General features: G+C 47.3%; 1 pseudogene; it reads left to right on the top strand.

Moving 5' to 3' along the window:
* Window positions 1-11,464: 11,464 nt before the first annotated feature.
* LOC146756387 (olfactory receptor 10AG1-like) lies at window positions 11,465-12,903 on the top strand (annotated as a pseudogene).
* Window positions 12,904-14,375: the final 1,472 nt, after the last annotated feature.

Genomic DNA, 14,375 nt, shown 5'->3' with positions numbered 1-14,375 from the left:
CCTTGCTAGACCTGCTCTTCACTAACAGTGAAGGACTGGTAGGAGTTTAGAAGGCTGTGGACTGTCTTGGGCAGAGTGGCCATGAAATGGTAGAATTCTCTATTCTTGGAGATGTCAGAAGGGTGACTAGCAAAACTACTATCCTGAACTTCTAGAGGGCGGACTTTGACCTGTTCAGGACACTTGTAGCACGGGTCCCTTGGGAGTCGCTCCTTATGGGTAAAGGGGTCCAGGAAGCCTGGACACTCCTCAAGATGGAAATCTTAAAGGCACAAGATCAGGCTGTCTCTGAATGCCATAAGGTGAGCCATAGGGGAAGAAGACCAGTGCAGATGAACTGGGAACAATTGTTGAGACTCAGGAAGAAAAAGAGAATCTACGCCCTCTGGAAGAAGGGGCTGGGTACTTGGGGAGATTACAAGGAAGTTGCTAAGGTATGCAGGGAGGAAGTTAGGAAGGCACATTACTTCCCTGTCGCTTAATCCATGCCCAGAGCTTCTCAGCCATGTGACTGCCAACTGTAAGCTCCATGCAGAGTTCAAGTGGGACACAGAGGGCACAGCCTTCTGCTGGGTGGATGCAAGTGTTGGTGGAACCAGATGGGACAAAGCCCTCCCACCATGCCCTCCTGGGAAAATGGCCACCCCAAGAATGGCAGTCTGCCTCCTCCATGACCCCATCTGAAATGCTCCTGCACTGATTGATTAAAGGGCTTTAAACCAGGTCCAAAGGGCGAAGGGAGGGGAACTGGATGTGACAGAGAAGGGCTGAGGGATGTTGTTGCTGTTGGAGATTGCAGGGAAAGCCTCTGAGTTGTTCCATAGGATTGTGTGAGGATTCCTCAGAGAAAGTCTTGTTGCAAATACCCCGTCCTAAATCTTATTGTGAACCCTCTGGGGGTAACCCCAACCTGCTGCTGCCCAGAAGTGCCTGCAGACCAGTGCAGGTAGCATGAGAAATAAATGGGACAACTCAAGAGAAAACCACAGAGCATTTCCTTTCGTGCAGGCTGCTGCTTCTGAGCAAGGCCCTGAACACCAGTACCACAGTGTAGATGCAAGGCCCAGCCATGCTAAATCAAAACATGCTTCTGGAAGGGGATGCTTTCTGAAGAGTCTTTACGCTAATGAGACAACCACAAACATTCACTCAGCGAACTCCAAATCTCTGTGCCTTTGCAGGCCTAGGGTCTTGTTTGTCTCACAGAGACATGGTGGGATGGTTCCCACCTCTGAACTGTAGCAAAGTAGGTACAGACTCTTCATTACGATTAGGCAATGAAGATGAAGAAAGGCTGCTGCCATCTGTGAGAGTGCACTGAGCTCTGCCTGGGGATGGCAGAGGAGCCAGCTGAGAACTGATGGAAAAGGCACAAAGAGGAGAGCGGCAGACTCTGTTCCTTGCTTCCTGATCAGGAAGAACAAGAGAAGGGGGACAGGCAGGAATCTGAGTTACAGCTGAGATGGAATTGTTTTCTTCAGACTGTCTGCTCTGGTGCAGTGTTTTGGTTCTAGGAGAAAAACCATTGATAACACTTTGATGTTTACAGCTGCTGCTAAGCAGTGTTGTACAGAGCCAAGGCCATGGTCAGTAGAGAGCACATGGAGCTGGGAGGGAACAGAGTGAGGACAGCTGACTGAAAGTGGCCAAAGGGACATTTTGTACCACCTGAAAGCAAGCAGAAATTGTATTGAAAGGGGTGGGAGTCCATCTCAGTCTCTTCACTGTCCAGGGTCCAGCTGAGCATCAGTCTGGTTGTGGCGAGCAAGTGCTTGTGCATCAGTTATTACATATTATTCCATATCAATGGATATATAGTGATAACTATTACTCCTCTCCTTTTATCTCTCTTAGTAAATTGCTTTGTTACAACCCACAAGTTGCACTTTTTTTCCCAATTCTCTTCCCCATCCCACTGGGAATGGGGCAGTGCACAAAGCACTGTGCGCTGCTGAGCCACATGTTGGGTTCAACAACCACATCATTTTGGTGCCCGATATGAGGATCAAAGGGTTGAGATAACAGCACGGATATCCAGAGCGGACAGGGTTTGTGGGAGTTGGAGAACTGCTGGCCATGATGCCGATAGTTTCCCCATTTGTGGAGCTTGCTGAGTCTTCTCATGAAGCTGCATTGCACAGCTCCTTGCTTGCTGCTTGTTTTCCCTGCTGCATTATTTGTCAACTCTGGATTCTGGATTAGGGTATTTATTGTGCTATGCTGTTTGACCTCGTTTTGTATCATGATAAAATTGGCAGCTGACAAAGTGAAGTTTTGTGCACATTCAGCTCTGTGGTCATCTTTGGGTTTTGGAAGTAATATTGTTGGTATGATTAGAAATTATACATTTTATATTGTCTTCTCTGGGAGCCCAGGGGTGTTCAAGAAGTGACTGGATGTTGTGTTGACGGATGAGGTTTAATGGGAGCTATTGGTAATAGGTGAACGGTTGGACTGGATGATCTTTTAGGCCTTTTCCAACCTTGGTGATTCTATGAATCTATGATTGAGGTTAAACAATTATTCAGGAATATCAGTGAGAGATCTGTTTCAAGGTGAGAAGGCTCTGCATGGCAGGGGGTGTGGGACGGTCTGGGCAGCTGGCTGGGCACCCCCAGGGCTTTGGAACTTCATCTCTGAGCAACTGCAGGATCCTGAGAAACTGGTAGAATATTGGGGGCAGGTCTGCTGTGGCACTGGTAACCCCCAAGGAACACAAATGACTGCAGTGTGCCAGATCCAGAGAGCTGGATCTGCTGACAGTGCTGCAGCCTCTGCAACTCCTGGCACAGACCCTGCAGCAGCTCCAAGGTTTTGCTACATGTTCTGCAGTTGCTCCATGCTCTGGGACAGATCCCCCTGTCACTCCACCCCTCATATGAGCTCAGCAGTCACTCCTGCTACAGGTCCTGTAGCTATTCCAAGTATTGCTATAAGAAAATGAAACAAATTCCCCCCAAGGGAGGAAATACAGCCCTGTGGTGGCTCCAACCCCTCCAATGAGCCCAGTGGCTGCTCCAACTTAGTCACAGTTCCTGTGGTGATTCCAGCTCTGGCAATGAACTCTGAGGTCACTTCAACTCCTGCAACAGCCCGACAGCCACTTCAGCTCCTACAGTGAACCCTGTGGCTGTTAAAACCCCTGCAACTAGTCGTGGACTTGCAAACAGATATGCATATGTATTAGTATCTGTGCATATATGATTGCAACTGCATATCTTGCATATGTGTGAAAATATACTAAATATATTATATGTGTATGAATACATTTGTCATAATTATTATCCTTTTCTTTTTCTCCTTGTCTCAACCCATAAAATTTAAACCACAGCACTGTCCTGAGACGCTTAAGGATTTCCTTGGGGCTATTCAATCTGATCTGGTCACACAGTGAAGAGCACCTGAAGATCTCAAGGTTTTCTCAGGGAGCAGCTCCTGAGGTATATTCCTTACACCAGCTTTGGAAGAGGCCTCCCTCCAGTTCTCTGGTCCTGCTCTAAAGGTGCCCTCTTGTTATGGCAGTGCCAGCAAGGAGACCAGCTCTGACAGACCTGTTCATATTGCCGGCTACTGACTGCAGCCCTGGATTGCTGCTGTAGAGGCAACAGGACTGTCATGAGACACACAAGACCTTCAGGACTGCACAAATGAGAGGACTTGGGAGCACTGTGGTAGTGTAAAGAGATAAGAAATGAAAAGAGCACATTGAGCTGCTGTCTGTGGCTGTACCTCCCCAAATCCAGACAAAATAGGAAAAAAGAAAAGCTCAGGAAAAGCGTATTTTGAAACATTTTTAGGTATACTTTAACGTATTCGGGGAATCTGGATACATGTTTACATGAGCTCCTAAAGTGACAAAATGGAAATTGGGTAGGAAAGAAGTGAAATGCATTTTTATTTGTAAGTTCAATAACATTTTTTTTGCAGGTTGCTATATCTCACATAATCAAACAATCAAAGATGCATAAAACATGAAGAACCATCACTGGGAATCCTATGAGGAAGTTGTGCATTTTATGGAAGCTGGAATAGTGCTTATTGTAACACCTTCCTGAGAGCATGCTTGATCTCTCTGTTCCTCATGCTGTAGATAATAGGGTTCAGTGTTGGAGGAACCACTGCGTACAGAAGTGCCACTGTCAAATCCAGGAGTGGGGAGGAAAAGGATGGGGGCTTCAGGTGGGCAAAAAAGCCAGTGCTGAGAAAGAGGGAGACCACAGCCAGGTGAGGGAGGCACATGGAGAAGGCTTTGTGCCGTCCCTGCTCAGAGGGCATCCTCAGCACAGCCAGGAAGATCTGCACATAGGACACCACTATGAAAACAAAGCAGCCAAAGGCTAAGCTGGAACCAAAAATGAGAATCACAATTTCCCTGAGATTTGATTCTGAGCAGGAGAGCTTGAGGATCTGGGGGATTTCACAGAAAAACTGGTTGACAGCATTCCCATGGCAGAGAGGCAGTGAAAACGTACTGGCAGTGTGCAGAAGGGAACAGAGTACCCCAGTGCCCCAGGCAGCTGCTGCCATGGTGGCACAAGCTCTGCTGTCCATCAAGGTCCCGTAGTGCAGGGGCTTGCAGATGGCAACGTAGCGGTCATAGGACATGATGGTGATAAAGGAACAGTCTGCTGAGATGAAGAAGAGAAGGAAAAAGAGCTGTGCAGCACATCCTGTGTAGGAGATGGCCCTGGTGTCCCAGAGGGCATTAGCCATGGCTTTGGGGAGAGTGGTGGAGATGCAGCCCAGGTCGAGGAGGGCCAGGTTGAGGAGGAAGAAGTACATGGGGGTGTGCAGGCGGCGGTCGCAGGCTACGGCTGTGCTGATGAGGCCTTTGCCCAGGAGGGCAGCCAGGTAGATGCCCAGGAAGAGCCAGAAGTGCAGGAGCTGCAGCTGCCGCGTGTCTGCCAACGGCAGCAGGAGGAACTCGCTGATGGAGCTGCTGTTGGGCATCTGCTGTTGTTCCTGGGCTTGAAGTCCTGCTCAGAGTGCAGAAGATAATGACAAGTCCAGACCATTCTCAGAGACACTCCTCCTGCTATACTATGAAATGTTTTCATTCTCCTACAACAGTGTACATTTAGCACCATTACTTGCATTTAATTTCATGTAGATCAGCATTCCTTAAGTAGAAGCAGCATATGGAGCTCTAAGCTTCCTCTTATTTTCTTATCCCTTCTCCCTGTATATTTTCATCTGTTTCATGTCTCATATCTTTACCCCAAGTGTCCCCCTTTGTGCCCCCTACCCCAGCATCTGTGACTTTCAGTTTCAGTTAGAAAATGCTGCCTGATTGTAGGATAAGTGAATTATTCATGCCTACAGAAAATGATGTTAATTACAACTGGTTCCATCTTCTGAGAAAGGGGGGACTGAATGCACATCACGTCTGTCTGTTCAGGCCACAAGCAATTTATTGAAGAAAAATTCACAGATCTCTGATAGCTCCTTTTAGATTTCTGTTTCCAATCCTCTTTTCCTCAGAACAGGAAATGGAAACCTCCTGCCATGGCACTCCTCTTGCAAAGTACCTTAAAAAACAATCCGTTGTGCAGTGGAGCTGTGATCCCCTGCCCCAGGCAGCAGCTGTGGCAGCACAAGCCCTGCTGGGGGGCTCCTTCCTCCCACACGTCTCCCCTGGGCAGCTCCCCGGGCAGGCTGAGTGCTGAGCCTGGCAGGCGAAAGAGTCCCATACCCGGCACACAGCCCCTGGGGCACAGCAGGGACCCTGCTCTGCAGGACAGCCCTGGGCACCCGCCTGCAGCCCCGGCTGCACAGCCTGCAGCCGTGCTGGGAAATGCAGCCCTCAGGGCTGTGCTCCGGTGCTGCAGCACGGTAGCCCTCAGCTGGAGCAGAAGGCTTTTAACACAGTAAAGAAACATGCAGTGCCTGCAGCCCGATCTGCTACGGGATGTCCCCGATTTGGTGATCCCTCCAGGAAAATCAGCTGCATTGCCTACTGCAAGGCACTTACCATTCTGTTGATCTGTTATCAGTGCTCCTGCAGTCCGTTTACAGCAGGTTCACGCTGTACAAACACAGTAAGCTCTCTCTCCCTTTCTTCTATCCTCATGTGAATTACTGCTCAAGCCCCAGCCCTGCTGTGCTGCGCACAAGAGATGCTCCTGGGCACAGCATTCTCTCTACAACACTTCCCACTTTTATGAGCTCCCTGTATCCCAGAAGCCCAGCCCAATTCAGTAACAGATTAAGTCATTTTTTATCCTTCCCACTGATCTCCCCTGTGGTGTCCCGGGGTATTCATGGCCAACAGCTCCTGAAAGACAACAGCATCATGACAGTACATTAAAATCTGTTGAATTAAACACCAGATTTCTAGTGGTCAGTGACTAATTCCAGACATGTGCTGAGTCATCCCAGAGAGTGTTTGCTCAAAGAGGGCACTCATACAAAGACGGGATATCAGAGAATAATAGAATCACCAAGGTAGGAAAAAACGTAAAAGATCATCCAGTCTGGCTGTTCACCTATCACCAATAGCTCCCACTAATCCATGTCCCTCAACACAACATCCATTTATTCCTTGAACGCCTCCATGGTCACTGAATCCACCACCCCCCTGGGCAGTCCATTCCAGGTCCCAAAGTTCAGGACGTGGCATTTGGTCTTGGTGAACCTCATCCCATTGGCTTCAGCCCAGCTCTCCAGCCTGTCCAGATCCCTCAGTAGGGCCTTGCTAACTCCAGGAAGATCCACACTCCCAGCCAATTTGGTGTAATTTGCAAACCTACATAGGATGCACTCAGTGCCCTCATCCAGGTCATCAATAAAGATACTGAAGAGGACAGGCCCCAGCACAGACCCCTTGGGAACACCAGGTAGACACACAGGTGGGCGTCCAGGCTGGTCTTGAATATCTCCAGAGAAGGAGACTCCCCAACACCTTGGGCAGCCTGTTCCAGGGCTCTGTCACCCTCACTGTAAAGATGTTCTTGCACACATTTGTGCAGAGCTTCCTATGCTCCCCTTTCTGACCATTTCCCCTTGTCTTGTCTCCACACACTGCTGAAAAAAGCCTGGTCTCTCCACTTTGACCCCACACCTCAGATATGAGCACTGACATGAGAGCAGCCCCCTGCACCTTTCCCCTGCGAGCAGAGCATAGCAGAGCAGAGACACAGTCCCCATGTATCACGCAGTGTTATTCTGCTTACCAACAGAAGAGGCCAGTCTTTCTCTATGCTCCATCTGCGGCATACTCCAGAGTTCAAGGCACTGCAAAGCTATGGCACATCTATGTTCTTGCAATGATGACACCTTAGTATTCTCTGGGCTCTCATTTCAATGGCATCTAAATAAATCCATGGTCATACAAGTTGAAGAGAAGCTGGCAAATGTTGTCTCATTGTAAGGAAGAGCAAGAAAGATGACAGGGGCAATTATGAACCAGTCAGTCTAACTCCAGTGCCTGGTAAAATTATGGAGAAAGTGATTGTGAGAGTGATTGAAAATCACCTGATGGACAATTGTTTCATTGGTCACAGTCAACACAAGATCCCGAGGGGCAGTTCCTGTTTAACTATAGGTCTTTTTATGACAATGTTAGTGAATTGGTTGACCAAGGGTTGACAGTTGATGTTATCTTTGAGAATTTTAGTAGAGATTTTAAGACTATTTCTCACAGAACCCTTCTGGACAGAATGTCCTGTATACGGCTAGACAGAATGTGGTGGGTGAGCTGTTGGCCAGTAGGTCAGCCCCAAAGGATTATAGTCAATGGGTTCCATCAGCCTGGTAGATGGTCACTATCAGGGTTCCCCAGGGCTCCATTATAGGGCCACTTCTCTTCTATGTTTTTGTGGATGACTTGCGTGCAGAAATTTTTGCTTATGTTCGCTGATGATAGCAGAGGAGGAGGTGCTGTTGCCTTGACTGAGGGTGGAGAGGACTTGCAGAGAGATGTGGACAAGTCAGAGAAGTGGGTACCAGTTGGTACTAAGCACCAAGTGAATAAAGTCTAACAAGACCAAGTGCCTGATTGTGCAACTGGGTAGGGGCAACCCTGGACATAAACACAGAATGTATACGGGACACTGAAGAGAGTTCTGACTGAAAAGGACTGGGGGTTCTGGTCAAAATCTAATTGAATGTGAGTCAGCAGTGTGCCCAGACAGCCAGGAAAGCTAACGGTCCCCTGGAGCACATCAGGCATTTTATTGCCATCTGGGTGAGGAAAAGGATTGTCCCTCTCTGCTCTGTGCAGCTCCAGCATCATCTGGAGCACTAGGTGCACTTCTGGGCAATGCAGAACATGGGACATGAACTTGACAGTATCATTGCACCTAATACAGAGCCTGGGATCTTCTGTCCCCATGTCTTTCATTAAACATCATACAGATCTCCATCCCACTGCCCCAGGAAGGGCCCTGAGCCAACATGAGAGACAGGATCTCCCTGCCAAGGGTCTGGGAATCAGGGCTTGTCCTGTTTGCTTCTTAAGACAAAGGAGGATTTTCTTAGCATCAGAGCCACCATGCCAGTGCCTTTGCCTGACTGGAGTCATGGCTTCCAATTATCTGCTCTAATTAGTGCCTTGGGAAGCTTGCTTGCTAATGGCCCTCAGTGGGCCTATTAATACTCCAAGAAACTTCACTGTTGCTTCTGACTTTGTCTTCTTGAGCACTTTGTGCAAACTTCTGTCTGCACTGGAGGTTGACGGACTTAGCAGCAAATACGCCCTGAGGCCCATTCTAACCTTAAAGAGCCTCTTGTGCCTTGTACCTTCCTGTTATCTTCTTCAGGTTTTCAGAACTTGTTCAGCAAAATGGAGAGTGCATAAAGAGCAAGAATCCAAAATTCAGTTATTGTATATTTGTTTATAGTTTGTTTTATACAGGAAGTAAAAGAAGCACTTTGCAACTGATGTCAATTCAGGATGTCCCCAGTGAGTTCTATTCTGTTTCGCTGTGGACAAAGTTCCTCCTCAATCTCCCCACCCCACTACTCACATTGGCCCCATGGCACTTGCATCAGTTTTCCTTACATCACTCTGCCGTCACTCGCTCAGTGTTAAACCTCCTTTGTACCAACTCCCACTGGCTTTCCACAGAGAACCAGCTGCACATGGAAAAAGAAAGAATTCTCTTTATTTATGTCCAACAAACAGAAGGAAAGGTGATGCAATTGAATGAACAGTAAAACACAGTGATCAACTGCATGCCGTGTCCAAGCTGCTTCTATTGAGGTTTATGTTTCTTAGGGAGTATTTCCACAAGAAATGAGTTAGACAGAGATAGGATGGGACAAATAGAATCACGGTGAAGGATTTGACAACAGACTTTGGAGGAATGGAGCAAATTCCAGTAATCTCCCTGGGATAAATCATCCAGGGATTTGGGAGGTATCAACTTAAAACTGAACAGGACTCAAGAGTATTTCACACTTTGAGTCGGGTTAACACGTTCTTATTGATTTCTATCTGTCATGGTTTAATAATTTTGTAATTTTGCTATCAGTATTCCACATCATAACATCATATAAAGCATGAAAAATTTTACTGAATCTGCAACTTACAGAAGAAGACTACATCTCCCAGAGAACAACACGGTCAGAGATAGGTCACGGGACCTGGACTCTATATTAACTCTGTCGCAGACTAGACTGATGTCTTTCGAGTTCTGGCGTTCAGGGGAGTGTGTGGGAGCCTTCAGCCGTTCGCCTAGATTTCACAGTAGGCCTCTCGGTTACGGGACTCATTCTCTCTCCTATTTTGCTTGATTCGTTAGCTCAATTTTCAATTATATTGTATTATATTGTGTTATCCGGTATTTCGATATAGTATTTAGTAAATAAGTGTGCCTCCTTAGATCGTTGCCGCTGTTTTCTTTTCCTAATTAACTTTTTCCTTTTGGCCTAGGGACCCTCGTGGGCCCACGGCCCCTGTCACGGACGCAGGTGGATTTTTCGTTCAAACCGTGACAGATTTTGGTGGAGAATGCGGGCAAATTGAGTTGCTGTTTTTCTGTGTTTTCTTATGTTACTCTTTTAGCTTTTAACAGAGCTACAAGTTTTTTTTCCTGTTAAGGAGCTATCTTAGGTTTGCGATTCTGCACCTGCGAGCTTGACCTTGAAAAGTCTAGGCGGACTGCCAATACTCCGGTATATTTTATAAACATTTTTGAGCTTTGTTTTCTTTTACTTTTTGTCTCTCTATTGAAGAAAAAAAGGGAAAAAAAAAATGTTTTCTCTACTATATTTGTTTTACCAGGGACTGTGTGCCATTGGTTCCTTTTTTGAGACGCTCCGAACATATTGGGTCATGTTTAAGCTAGCCCATTGTGGGGCTCATTACAGTGCAGAAAGACCTAAAGAGCCATTTCCATCAAGTCTTCGAAGCCTGAACTGCTCCTTAGGGAGGTCTCAGTGTTGCAGATGAAGGTTTCAAGGATCACTGTCCACAAATGGATATGTCCTATTTAAGGATATTTTGTCTTACAGCAGGCACCAAGATGTCACCGAGTGCAGCACAACCCATGTGACACAGATGGCAGCTCTGCCAGGGAGAGTGAGGTACACAATTTCATATGAAAGGTTCTCCTCAGGAAACCCCGTTGGCTGGTTTGATGACATCTAAAACGAAATACTCAGGCTTTTGTAGCAGTCAAACTCTGAGCTAGTGAAATGTGATGAGGTCTGAGTTCCCAGGCTGCTCAACCAACAGCCTCCCTGCAATGCTACCCCCCAGCATGGGGGTAGCATTGGGGATCCAAGAGGGAAATGTAGTCAGTGACAGCTGATAACTGGAGTGTGACTTGAACAGGCAAAGATGGGAATGAACGGCGATGGAGGAGAAAGAAGGCTGTGCAGGAGGAGGGATGCAGGGGCCAGATGCTTGTGGCCAGATGTGTGGTCAGTGCTGGTCCGGCTGGTTGTGTGGGAGGCATGGGAGGGAGCTGAGTCCCCTCCAGGAGCCAGGACTACAACCTCAGGATAAGATGCCTGAGTGGATTCAGCTAAATCCTGTCCCTATGGAAGTTTAAGGGTGTCCTGCAGAGCCAGGATCCCTGCATCCCAGGGCTGTTTGCAGGGGCAGGGACTCAGCCGCCAGCCAGGCTCAGCACTCAGCCTGCCCGGGGAGCTGCCCAGGTAGCTGTAGGGAGATGTGGGGCGGGAAGGAGACCCCCAGCAGCACAGGGGCCTTTTGCCACTTGGGGTGCTGCATGAGGCTGAGGCTCACAGCTGCACTGCATGCTCGGGGCATTGCATAGGCAACTATTCTAGAAGGAGGACCAAACTTGGGACTTTCTGCCCCATACTCAACTGGTTGGTCCTGACTGCCATCTTGTATATTCCCACTGGACTGTATTAGGTTTCCATACCTTGATTCAGATTTTGGTCAAGCTCTCCTGATCCTGATGTCCATTTTGCACTGTTGTCTGTAGGCTGTCTGCTGGAGCTGTGCATGGCTGTGGATGGGCATTCTCTTTGTTAGAGAATGCCCATCTGAATGCTGTTGGTGTTGTTTTATGCAGAGAAAATTCTCCAAAGAAATATCCTGAAGAATCACACTGTTGGACCTGGATTTCTTCTGGATTTTTCTGATCCCCCTGGGCTGCCAGGATTGTGCTTCACCATCTTCCTGCTCATTTATATCACAGTTATCATTGGGAACAGCCTGGTTGTGCTGGTTACAGTGCTGGACTTAAGTCTCCGCAGCCCCATGTATTTCTTCCTGAGAAACTTGTCCTTCTTGGAGATCTGCTAGTCGTCAGCCACTCTCCCCAAAATACTTATGTGTTTCCTGACAGGAGATGTCCGGATCTCCTTCCTTGGCTGTGCTGCCCAGCTGTATTTCTTAGTTTTGCTGGGAAGCGCTGAGTGCCTCCTGCTTGCCTCTATGGCTTATGACCGCTATGTGGCCATATGTGACCCCCTGCGCTACAGTTTGTTGATGAATGGTGGGTTCTGTGTCAGACTGGTGGTCGGCTCATGGATGGTTGCTGTACCAATACAAGTGGGCCAGACCTACCAAGTGTTCACCTTGCCCTTCTGTGCATCCCATCACCTCCATCATTTTTTCTGTGATGTTCCCCCTCTGTTGGAGCTGGCCTGTGCAGATACTTTCTGGAGCTGGGTGACCCTGCACACTATCATCCTGCTTTTCGTCATCCTTCCCTTTTTCATGATTGTCGTTTCCTATGTTAGAATTATCAAGACTGTTCTGAAGATGCACTCTGCTCCGAGCAGACACAAAACCTTTTCCACCTGCTCCTCACACCTCATAGTGCTGACTCTATTTTTTGGCTCAGCCACAGTTGCGTACTTCAAACACCACTCAAAGGACTCTGCAGACACTGACAAATACCTTGCCCTGTTTTACATGATTCTGACCCCCATGTTTAACCCTGTCATCTATGGAATGAGGAATAGGGAAGTGAGAATCGCCCTGAGAAAACTCCTGTGGGGAAATTGATAGTGCAGAGTGGGTGAAATTACGACCCAATTGTTCCAATGAGCATTTGGCTGTTTGTGTGTTGGCATCCAGTTTTGGCTCAGACACCTCCAGATTGGGCACCTCCAGATTTGCTGCGCTGTCCCACAACCCACTGCATCTTCCAGAAGGAATCAAAGTTTATGTAGGATAGAGAAGGATGTGTGGGGATTCACTGTCACATCATCACAGGGCAGGAAATGAAGGATCCCTGCTCCCTGTCTTTTTGAGGTCTCTACGTTCAATTTTGCCCTAGTTACCATATTATAATGCATATTATCCTTCCTATGATTGCACTGTACCTCATTAATGGTATTCCAGTCAGAATTCTGCAGGTTAAAGAAGAAGGAATTCTCAGAGAACCACAGTTCGATCCAGCACACGACAATCCAACACCACACAGCATCCTACCTGCCCTGAATGACAGCTATGACGCATGGAGGCCAAAGGCATGAAGCCAATGGACACCACCGCCACTTTAGAGGGATGGGCCATAGACTGTGGGAATGATATCTATGTGTGTATATAAAACAAACAAACAAACAAGCAAAACAGGAAAGATGACAGCAGTTATTTGGAATGTATGGAAAAGCATTGAATCTGTAAGTGATACGGAATGAGGGGTGGGTACCATTCTGGGCTCAGTTGGGATGCTCTGACCTCAGGAAAAAAGCAGTGCTGGAACACCTCGATGTTTTCGCTGCTGCTGAGCAGTGTTACTTCAGTTCCTCAGCTTCATGCGCTATCCTTCCAGCCATGGGGGTTGAAATATTTGGGATGGGATGGCACCAGGAGCTGAGCTCAGCAACTCAAATGGATATTTCATTCCATATGACATAATGTGGAAAAAAAGCTTCTTTTGTAAATACATCAATATTCAAAAATTATTAACATCAGAATTTTATTATTTTATTCTCAACCCCCCCCAAAACAAACACACACACCCATATTATTTTTTCTGCCTTAGTAAAATTGTTTGTACCTCAACCCACAAATTCTACTTTGTTGTGGTCTTTCTAGTCCCTCCTTCATCCCTCTGGGAGGGGGAGAGAAAGTGAAGAGGAAGGGGAAGGGAAAGGTTGTCACAGTTTGAATGAAAAATCCACCTGCGTCCGTGACAGGGGCCGTGGGCCCCGCAGGGGCCCTAGGCCGAAAGGAAAAAGTTAATTAGGAAAAGAAAACAGCGGCAACGATCTAAGGAGGCACACTTATTTACTAAATACTATATCAAAATACAGGATAATAAAAATATAATACAATATAATTGAAAATTGAGCTAACGAATCAAGCAAAATAGGAGAATGAGTCCCATGACCGAGAGGCCTACTGTGAATCTAGGCGAAACAGCTGAAGGCTCCCACACACTCCCCTGAATGCCAGAATTCGAAAAGAGATCAGTCTGTTCTGCGACAGAGTTAATATAGAGTCCAGGTCCCGTGACCCATCGTGTTGTTCCCTGGGAGATGTAGTCTTCTTCTGTAAGTTGCAGATTCAGTAAAATTATTCATGCTTTATATGATGTTATGATGTGGAATACTGATAGCAAAATTACAAAATTATTAAACCATGACAAGGTGAAGGTGAAGGTGAAGGTGAAGGTGAAGGGAAGGGAAGGGAAGGGAAGGGAAGGGAAGGGAAGGGAAGGGAAGGGAAGGGAAGGGAAGGGAAGGGAAGGGAAGGGAAGGGAAGGGAAGGGAAGGGAAGGGAAGGGAAGGGAAGGGAAGGGAAGGGAAGGGAAGGGAAGGGAAGGGAAGGGAAGGGAAGGTTATTGACATTTGTTGGTGCTCAGTCCAGTTAGAGAGCTCTCTCAGTTTACTGTGGCATCAAAATAGAGCTCCTTCATTGTGTTCAACATATATCTCATATACTCACAAACAATAAATTTCTCTAATCAGCTAATTGACCCTAAATTCTCCCAAACAACAGT

The sequence above is a fragment of the Coturnix japonica genome, chromosome 27 (genome assembly GCF_054131305.1).
Source record: "Coturnix japonica strain WE chromosome 27, WE-NBRP24, whole genome shotgun sequence".
Lineage (NCBI taxonomy): Eukaryota > Metazoa > Chordata > Aves > Galliformes > Phasianidae > Coturnix > Coturnix japonica.
Note: the sequence above shows the minus strand (reverse complement) of the source record. Positions and strands in the feature narration are given on the sequence as shown.